This window comes from Antrostomus carolinensis, unplaced genomic scaffold (genome assembly GCF_000700745.2).
Source record: "Antrostomus carolinensis isolate BGI_N321 unplaced genomic scaffold, ASM70074v2 scaffold21314, whole genome shotgun sequence".
Lineage (NCBI taxonomy): Eukaryota > Metazoa > Chordata > Aves > Caprimulgiformes > Caprimulgidae > Antrostomus > Antrostomus carolinensis.
Window position 1 is genome coordinate 4,733 of NW_010311701.1, and position 11,004 is coordinate 15,736.

Sequence of the window (11,004 nt, forward strand, 5' to 3'; positions counted from 1 at the left end):
TTCTCACACCTGTGTGCGGAAAACACTACCCGAGACCATCATGGCTCTTCGGTGCCTCAGATGTCAGAAATGAAGATGCAGCTTAAGTGTTTGAGCAGCACTTGTTTTTGTGTGGGGAAAAGTTGCAGGGCCTCCATGAGAATCACCTCCTGAGTGAGCTACCTGTGGCCCAGGTGCGAGCAGGCTGTGCGGGCCCTGGGGGACTGTGTGCCGTTGTGCTGGGGGGCCATGTTGCAGTCTTGGGGTTGGGTTGAGGCTCTGGGGTCCTGCGTGGTGCTGAGGTGGGTGGTTTGCTGGCAGAGGCAGGTATCTGGCTGTTCTGCAGGGTCTGGCTGGGGGCAGCGGTGCTTGTGGCTGGTGGGACCCTGCTGGATGCTGGAGGCCAGAGTGGGAGAGACACCAATGTCTTTCAAGTCATGTTGGTGAACTTGGGCCATGGGATGATGGGGTTGCCCCAAAGGTGGTTGCTGAAGTAGGCTATGGAGATGTGGTTTGTCAGGGCAAGATGTCTCCCCAGGACCAGCCTCAAATATTGCTGTCCCCTGTGACCCATCCTGTGTCACTTTCTCTGATCAGAAAGATGTTCCAAGACCTGTTGTTAAAACCTCTCCACAGAAGTTCACATCTGCCATGAAGGTAAGCAATGCCAGGATGAGAGGAGTGCAGTGCAATTGCTCCTCACCCACTGACTGATGCCCAGCCTGTCCCCAGCTAGCAAATCTGGAGCAGAGACAGTCCCGAAACTGAAACTGCAATCCCAGAAGAGCGAGCCCAAGCAATCCCTGAGAGAATACCACCATTTTCCAGTTAACCCTGGTTAATATACTGAACATGGCGTGATATGATATGGAATATCTCATTGGAACATCCAAATGCCAATTTTGCATTTTGCTAATTACTACGCTTCCCCCCTCCCAGTTCTTTGCACCTGGAAACTACCCAAACACAATGACACTGGGCTCCAGTAGCAACTAATAGGCACCAAAAGCGACATCATCTGTAGCCATCTACTTCCCCTGCCTTCTTGGGCCTGAAATAATTTACATAGTTCAAATCAATTCCTTTGGTTTTGCTTCATAGTGATCACATGGCATCAGGACATCTTCTTGGTTCAGGGTATGTGAACAGCTGAAAGAAAACGAAACACTGTTTTCCTTCAGCTTAGGGAGCTATAAAACTTTTCATAGAATGCTACATATTTCACCTTAGCAGCAGCAGTGTCCTTTGGCAGGAGCATACTTCATTTGAAGTACAATAGATCAATCACAGTGATTTGATGGAATGGGAAAACTGTTTTTTTCTTCCTCACTATTAATCATTTTTTTTTGTGGAGGATTGTGTCATGAGTGTTTCTGACTTGGAAAGAATCCAGGATCCAAAATTAAAACTACGTTATAAATCCTTACCACCAGACAAATTATCCTTCTGGGTACATCATGGCCCTTTTTAAACATCTACAAATTGAACTTGAATAGCAAAGAGCAGTATATGACTACTTTGCAAGTTCAGCATAATTTACACAAGCAAAGAAAATATGCCGTCAAGGACTAGAAACAAGTTTAGAAAACTAACTACCTTTGGCATCTGTGAGAAGAAAGGCATGCTGTAAATATCTGAGAGAGGAAGAAATCCATCTGAATAGGAAATCCTCAGGTAATTAATTTTCCATGTCATCATCATGTCTATGTTTTCTCCTGCATTATCTGAAAGTTATTCAAAACAAAAATAATTGTTGCTATTTACAGAGACATATAACAATTTAATTGCCAGTGTGCTTTTTACAACAGAATTGTGTAAGTGCATCACTTATCAGACCTGGAAAGGAAAACTGTAAAGAACAGGATACTGAACCCAGCCAGGAGTTAGTTTCTCAGCTGTAGAAATTGTTTAAAATTGTAATACATTTTATTTCCATATTGTCTTCTATTTGTATATTTCAGGATGTTTACAAAAGGAGAAAGATAACTTTCTTGCATCTCTCTGACATAGACAAGTGTAGTTATCCACCTTTAAAAGGTTAGGAAACCTGTAAGGGGGCCTCTGACAGCAGGTGTTTTGATAGAAGCTGGTATGTTAGAGTACTAGGTGTGTATTTAAGCAGAAACAAATATTTAACACGTTTTTTGTAATTCTACTATATGAGTACACACATGGGAGCAAAATTTTTCCCTCACAGGCCACAGCTTTGGACCTTGAATATGCAGGGGGGCTCTCAAACAGAACCAGCCCGTTAACACGGTTTTACTGCGGCTGTAGTCAGTAGGTTATGCATACAGACACAATAATTAAATTCTGTGCTGCAAACTCCATCTCTTTCTCAGGTCTTGATGCTTACAATTTTATCTGAGTGCATATCTGTTTGTCTGCATCTAATTAGTTCTTCCAACTGTAAATCTGTCATGCTGCAAAATGCAGATTAACATATCTAGTGTGCCCAGTGAATAGACTTTCGGTGGGTGCCAGCAAGTAGTTTAATATAAATCTCCTATCTGAACACAACAGTGTTTCTCTGGTCTAGTTATGATTATACTTAATTAAAACCATTACTCTGTTTCTTTCTGTTACCTTAAATATAATGATTCAGAGAAGGGAGAAAGAGAGAGAAACAAAAATAATATTTAAAACCTATTCTGTGTTTATATATATGTATAAACTTTGTACAAATAGTAAGCAACTGGTCTGGGGAAGCTGGAGGAACAGAGTACAAATTGGTGGATTAACAGGAAAGGACCCTTGAGAATCCCAAGATTTCATTGATTATTTCAAAACAAAAATTTACAAGTGTCTACATGGTGAGAAGACAGGAATGAAAAAAGTTGCTTTTGCCCTTTGTAGTTGTTCTGTTTTATGCCATCCTTAAAATAAATTGCAGTTTTGAAATTATTTTGTGAGATCATTTCATAAATTGTTTGTCATCTAAAATATCTTTTTGTTCTTTTAGAGCAGAAATGGTCCAAATGTTATTATTTTCCTTCTTGATTTCAACCTAATGCTGGAGTGAAAGAAGCCTGCCTGATGCCCCCATCTCACTCCCTACCATAGGGGTGGGGCAGTTTGCATCGAGCCCCTTCTGTGCTGCAGACCATAGTTACGCAGAATGCTTCAGTCAGCACCTTATCCTTGTTCAGAGCAGCCTTGGGCTTTTACTGGTGCTGAAAAAAGGAAGGACTGACGTTTCTTTGCTGAGCAAAACTATACTTCAAAAAGCTATAAAATACTGTTCTCAAAAGGAATTGGCTAGCTCCATTTATTTCAAGATCTGAGGCCAAAACTTGATCAGAGCTAACGGAAAGAATCCCACAACCATCCCTACCTATTCTGAGGCCTGGCTTGAGGAAACACTTTATAAAAGCATCAGGAAAGACTGCTTTACCATGTGCAATATGCACTCCTGTACTAGTCAATAGTGGATGTGAGTTCAGACCATTGGACATTTATTAAAAGGGTGGTTTGCAGGCCAAATCTAGCAGGACCTGACGTCTCTCTTTTTTCCGTATTTTCTTCAATTTCCTGTTCAACCTTGTCCTGGTTTTGCTAGGATAGAGTTAATTTTCTTCTTAGTAGCTAAAACAGCTGTGTTTTGGTTTCAGTATTGGATTTGTTATGAGAAGAATGTTGATAAAGTACTAATGTTATTAGTTGCTACTGGAGCCCAATGTCATTGTGTTTGGGTAGTTTCCAGGTGCAAAGAACTGGGAGGGGGGAAGCGTAGTAATTAGCAAAATGCAAAATTGGCATTTGGATGTGCCAATGAGATATTCCATATCATATCACGCCATGTTCAGTATATTAACCAGGGTTAACTGGAAAATGGTGGTATTCTCTCAGGGATTGCTTGGGCTCGCTCTTCTGGGATTGCAGTTTCAGTTTCGGGACTGTCTCTGCTCCAGATTTGCTAGCTGGGGACAGGCTGGGCATCAGTCAGTGGGTGAGGAGCAATTGCACTGTGCATCACTCATTTGCATATTCTGTTATTACTGTTGTTTTTATTATTTTATTTCAATTGTTTAAATTTGTTTCAATTGTTTAATTTGTTTCAATTGTTTAAATATTGCATTAAATTGTTTACTTAATGCAATATTTAAAAATAATCTAGGACTTTAGAGGCTGTGGACAGGCAGTGTGGGAATTGGTTAGGGGAAGGCTGTTCTTTACAAGATACAGCCTTCAGCCCTGTTCCCAGCAAGTAAGTTAACCAGGATTTAGATCCTTTCTACCAACATACAGGAGAAAACCCCCAAATTCCATGATAGCATGAAGTAGGACATAGATTCCTATACAGGCACACAGGAACAGACAGCATTAAACCTGAGTAGAAAATTCATTTGTGATATCATTCATGTGATAACAGAGGAAAAAGGGTAATTTATACTAGAATTGTAATGGTAACGTGCAGCATTAGCAGTGGCATTCTGATGTACAGAATTACAGCACTGCTTTTCACCCACTTTGAGAAAATGGGTTTTGGCTGAACAGAGTTCAATACCGCCCCAAAAAATGATAAATATTTAGAATACTGCTAGTCATCTGCAAATTAATTAAAAAAGTTTTACTACCTAGTGTTCAGGATTATTAGTTTCTTGTTTGTTAATGATGATCTCCATGTGGAGGAGCTGTGGAGTTAGAAATGATCCAAGAAAAAACACTGAGTTTTAAAAGAACAATATAGTCAGAAACATCGTATCTTCTCTTGGCTAACTAAGCAAACTTCACATCTATGAAATGCTGAGGGATGTGTGTGCTTTTAGCCTTTGCTAACCATTACAAGTTGCACTAGAACTTAGAAAGATGAGTCAAGAAACCTTTAACCTTTTGTTAATGGCTTCTATTCACTATATACCCAAACATGCTGATCTCAGTAAAATGAAAATGGCAAATAAGATCTCTCCATTCCCTTCGTCCTTCCTCTGCGCCTTCAGAGACTTATGTCAGATGTGACAATGCTGAGAGCTCCCAGCCCATACAGTAGCTGTGGGATGCAGACCTTTATAGTCATTCTTCTGACTTGCTGAGCTTTCAGCAAGAGCCCCTTCCACATGTGAGCTCTTGAGCCTTACAGCCCAAGTGCATTTAAAGGATGTTTATACCTTTTCAAGGAGAACCCAAAGATTATGAAGGATAAATATTATGGCTAATTCTGTCAGTGCATAGGTCAGGCTGTGGTGGCTGATATGAAGTGGAGGCATAGCTTGTGTTAGCCCAAGGTCACTTTTCCATGTAGCAGCTGAAATGGTTTCTTCAAATGTAGTAATCTAAATCAGCAAAGGAGTTGTCACAACTGTGACTGTATCTTCTTGTCTTTGGTGTGATAACTGTCATGGTTTAGAGGCATGGAGCCAAGGTGTTATCACTGTAGATTGGCCATCAGTATTTTTAGTGAAGGAAAAGTTCTTCACATGGACTGAACTCTCTGTTGGTTTCTTTCCAAATGGAATCCACTGAAATAAATATTTCTTTTAGTTGTTTGCAGAATTGAAGTCTCTGTGGTGGGTTGACCCCAGACAGCAATGAAGTACTCACCAGCCACTCACTCCCTCTCCTCAGTGGGATAGAGGAGAGAATCGTGAGAGCAAAAGAGAGGGGAAAAAAAAAGGGGGGGTCAAGATAAAGACAGATTAATAAGTGAATGGAAGAGGGGAAAAAAAAAACCACCAAGTGATGCAAAGGCATTCACTCTATACCTCTCACAAGCAGGCTGGGGCCCAGCCAGTCTCCAAGCAATGGCTGGAAAAACAAGCAATGGCTGCTCCAGAAAGACTACCTCCAGTTTTATTGATGTGCTCAATGTCAGATGGCATGGAACGTCCCTTAGATCCCTTTTGTCAGCTGAGGTCAGCTATCCGGGCTGTGTTCCCTTCCAATCTCTTGCCCACCTCTCTGGAGAAGGGCTAGAGTGGGAAACAGAGAAGGCTTTGATGCTGTTTAGTAATAGCTAAATCATCAGTGCGTTATTATCAGTGTTCTAGTCACAAATTTAAAACATAACACTGTATGAGCAACTATAAAAATTAATTCCATCCTCACCTGACCCAGCACAGTCTCCTACATCATGAAGTCCCTGGTTTTCTATTCCTGATTCCTGGTTTCTTTTCCTGGAACAATTTCTTGGGTTCTGTTTCCATTTTCCTGAAATGAATGTTTATTCCATAGTAAAGTGCTAGAAACATCTTGCTGTGCTTGGAACCAGTCCTAAACCCCACAAAATTAACAGGCACTGATAAACTCATGAGTTTACACAATATACTTTCTTAGTCAGGGTAGATCCATCTATGTCTCTTCTTCTCCATCTTCTCTCTCCACACATATATGCACTCCTTATTTCAACAAATATATAAATTCAAAAATATAATTTCAACAAATATAAAACCACTAATATTAATGAACTATAATGGAAGGAAGAAAACTATTTGATGCTTATTACTTTATATTATTCATACATCTGTATATATGCACAAGTATATTTACAGGTACAGCTTAATTTATTGACAGAACAGCTTTAAGCTTTAAGGAAAGGATCCTGAGAAAAGACAAAGACCAGAGCTATCCCTGATATCAAAAGCAGATTTATGAAAGTCCATCTATTCTGACCAGGACTGCATTAGAGAAAAACTAGAAAAGAAATCTAAGTTGCTTTGATTTCTTAAAGTAAAAGGTAGAAAAGATAATTTTTTCATCTTCCTTGAAAAAATAATGTTGATTATATCAGTTCAGATTAGATGTGGTTTACAGAAGCCCAGACACAATCTCAAAAAAAAGTGGTCAGCAGCTAGGAAAGAATGTCTCACAAATATACCACATCTTGGCCCATACATACTCTGTCTTCAACTCCATTCATGTTCATCTTGTATCACTCTGCAACCACACCAGATGTGGAAAAATATCACCACTGATCTGGTCAATATTTGAAATGTTCCAAACCGCACTATAACCCTCAGCTGATCTCAGTTCCTTTCACCTATGCAGGATCAAATAGTATTTTTGCTACCTGTAAAGGAACTAATTCAGTGGAGACTGCTGTGTATACATCAGAAAAAAACCTAAGACAGGTGCCCAAGTAATTTCAAATTCCCACTAAGGAAAAAAAAAAAAAAAAAAGCTTACCTTTATGAGAAAGTGGATTAGAACTAGAAGAACGCTGAATCTCATTTCTTACCCTTGTCTGCCTTTAGTAACTCCACCCATATTGCCTAAGTGCAAAGGCTTTTTTCAGCTATTCATCTGAATAAGCATATGGGGAATTTTTTACTGCAGTGCTTTAACGAGAGATAAGGCATTAAGGCATTTGTCACAGCTGAGAGAATTGTTTGATTGGAGCGTTAAGCTCAGTGCTTATGGTAAATAGGACGGCTCGTAAGACAGTCCCTTGCTTTCTATCGATACATCTGATGACTTCACATAACATGTCAAAATTTTCCCTCTCATCAATTTGCATGAGTTGCCATTACCCTGAGTAGACTCCAGTCTAATGGCAGGCAGTAATTTACAATGGCTTCTATTTGTAATTGTATTCATTTCATCTTTCTGTAAGAGAGCAATCCTTTGTCTGATTGTATTTCTGAAGCTATTCTGGTCATACAGGCAGGCTCTTGCATTGCTCTAAACTATAAAAATCTAAGCAGGTTAAATAGTTCAGATGACAATTAGTCAGCAGTTGTTTCCCTTGGCTGCCAAAACAACTTGAGCATGCCCTGAATATAGTGAATCTATGCTAATAAATCAAGCAGCCAGCCTGCTAAAATAAAATCACAGGACAATCATAGAATGTATTGGGTTGGAAGGGACCTGAAGTGATTTTGCTTGGAGAGTTTTAGCTGTGATTAAGAGTGAGAAGTGATAACTTCCTTTAGAGTAAAAGTTAAATGAAAATATATAAAATTCAGATTTTTAGGTTAAGTTCTTCCTGATATTAGAAAAATATCAGTATGAAACACTCATTTCAATATAGTATCCCTCTATTTTACATTTTTTTTCTTCCAAGTTTTCTTTTTCTTTATAAAATACAGCCTTCATATTCTGTGAAAGCTAAATACTAAAGAAGAGGAAAAAACAGATTTTTTTAATATCTATCTATACCTATCTCTTCTTTGGTGACCCTGTAGCATTATTAGATGCAAATTTGCAGGGATAAAAATCTCAAGATCTGCTTAGATTGGGATATGTTTTCCACTGCCTCTTGTATAGTATCAATCTTTATCATGGTATCAGCATTTAACATCCTATATAGAAGAGGGTAATCATGCTTAGTTAGCAATGGCAATTATTTATACTTCCTTGTCTTTGTACTGTGTCAAAATCAAGGCAAACTTTCTATAAGGTTGGTTCGACGTATTTACCCAATAAAATTAAGAGAAAAGGGCCATGTAAAATTTTCCCATCCTTGTTTGAATTTTGAAAGCCTCTTCCTGCCAAGGCAAAACACTCTGTCAACTCCATTTGGCATCAAAGTTTTCTGTCTCCTGTATACATGTGGTTGACAGAATTTTCCTCTGTATTATCTTATGAAACAAGAGGGATTTCCTCATTGTTTCAGGAAGACATTCCTAATGGTCATGCTTTATCACTGGCTTGGATTTCCTTGGATTAATTAAAACCACTTACATTTTTCTGAAAACACCACTGTCCTTGCCTACCAAGATAAAGCAATACTCTGCAGGTCTGGAAACAAACTCTCCCTTTCCTGACTGCATGTGAGAGGGTGTGTAATAAGCAGCCAGGTAATAAATAAACAATTTCTTCCTGCCAGGTGAGAGCTGGGTGCCAAGAGAGTTAAAGCTCTGCTGAAGAGAAAATACACCTTGGAAGTAACGAATTTCAGGATATTTTGATCAAAAAGTTGCCAACATAACATAATGCAGCAAGTCAATGAAGGATAACACTGCAAGTAAGAACTACTGAATTCATAGGTGAGGAAGGTAATCAGTAATACTAGGGCTGCAAATGACGGATAAAATGATTAAGCTGTTAGTTTCACTCACAGATAACCACTGTATAAAGTATCAGTGTTCACTTTGTTTACTAGTGTTTCAAGAATTTAGTTCTTAATGGAGTTGTCTGAGCATCTGCAGATGGGAACCTCAGCATGAACTGGAGTTTGCTATAACATAACCTTACCATTTAGTCCTCTTTTTCTTAACTTATAATTAATATACCGTAGCCATACAGTTTCTGTTGTTCTGTGATTAACTTAAATTTAACTCCTGTTTGAATTAGCTAGTGTTTGTTTCTTTCTTATTTGGGTTTGGTGATAACAGTTTTCACATGGATGCTGTTCCACCAAATTCACTTGTCAGTTTTGACCAGTTTGTAAAATAATTGGAGACTGTTAGAGACTCAATGAAGAGAGAATCTAGTGCCTTTTTTCCCACTTATTTAACTAATATGAATTCAACTCCAGGTCAGAAGTAACTGAAAATTATTGTTAAATTATCAGTTTCCTTCAAATAATTATGCCTCCATGTAAAATAGTTAGTAATCAGATCTCAGTGCACTGAAACCGTCACCATGTTGCTATGTAAGAGGGCTTCAGCATTTAGGACCGTTGGCTTTCTGTCTTCTGTAAGTACCAGATTCACAGAATTAAAAAGGAAATAAAGTTACGAGTTCCTTGCCTGAACCTTGTTTGCCTAGGAATGGAAGTGAGATGCCAGAGAACAACCCACCACCACAGTAAAAAGGGTATTGCACTTGGAGGTAGGGGTATGGCTGCCACACTTGTTAACATCCTTAGTTTTTCAGCAGGTATTTTCAGCAAAATGGTGTATAACTATAGCCTGTACATGATTATACTTTGTTAGTAAACAGTACCTGAACAGGCTAGTCTGTTTTAATTATAGTAAGAATTGCATATTAATAATGTGTGTACCTATACACTGAAAATGTCTGATTTACATACATTGATGATATTCATTTACTTGCAGGGAACACCTGAAATGCTAGTTACATTAAAAACAAACACCCCAACCCCCCCCCACCCCCCACCCCTGAAAGTAACTGCAGCTTAACATCATCCATTTAGTCAGGCTCATAATTTTTAAAGGAGCCCTAGATGTAGAGTACTTAATGTCATTCTTTCTTCAGGTCTTGCTGCAAATATATACTCACTTTTAGTGTGTATGTAAAAGCAGAAAGTAAGGTTTATAATACACATGCTTGACCCTGTTCTCTTAACAAAATTTGCAAACTTTAGAGAATCGCTGTAAAGTACATTGTGCCAGTTGACACAGTTTTCAAGGAAGCCTGTGTGCAAACTGTTTAAGCTAAAAGGAAAGTTGTGACAGAGGGACTGATTCTACACATGTCCCTGGAGTCCCACTAAAATCAAGTCCTCCTTTTATATCCTTGGAACGTTACCTGATGCAGTGAGTCACTCTCCATCATCAGGATTGCCTGAATGCTGCAGAATGATACTCATGGACATTAATTTGAAATGTAAACAGCTGTTCACTTCACTGATGCTGGATCTATTTTAATTCACTCTACCTGAGCATTTGCATGGAGAACAATATCCTGGTGTCTAGGTGTATGACTGACAAATAGCTGATGTTCTTATATGGAGCCACATTTGTAGGTGGCCAAGGGAATTCACTGATCATTTACTATTTGTAAATTAAAGTAACTTTTTATATTTGTATATAAAATTACGTTTTATTCTGTGGGGAAAAAACTATAAATGAACAGGAGCCTCACAATGTCACATAGATGACACCATAAGCAAATTGCAGTTTGAAAATAATGCAATAGTGCAACTAATAGTTCAAATGATAATAATTTCCTGTATAAAAATATGTATATTTGTAGGTAATAAATAAGCAGCAATAAGGACTAACTTAGAAAATACTGCCCTACTTCCACATCAATGAATCATAGTTAGGAATAAAGATAAAACCTCTTCCTCTCTTTGCTTAAACAACAGAAAGACACTAGCTTAGATTTAATTATAAAAGTTCTAATGAAAAATTTAAAAATGTTGATTAACTGTCACAAGTTTCAGTCAAAAAGCAGCAG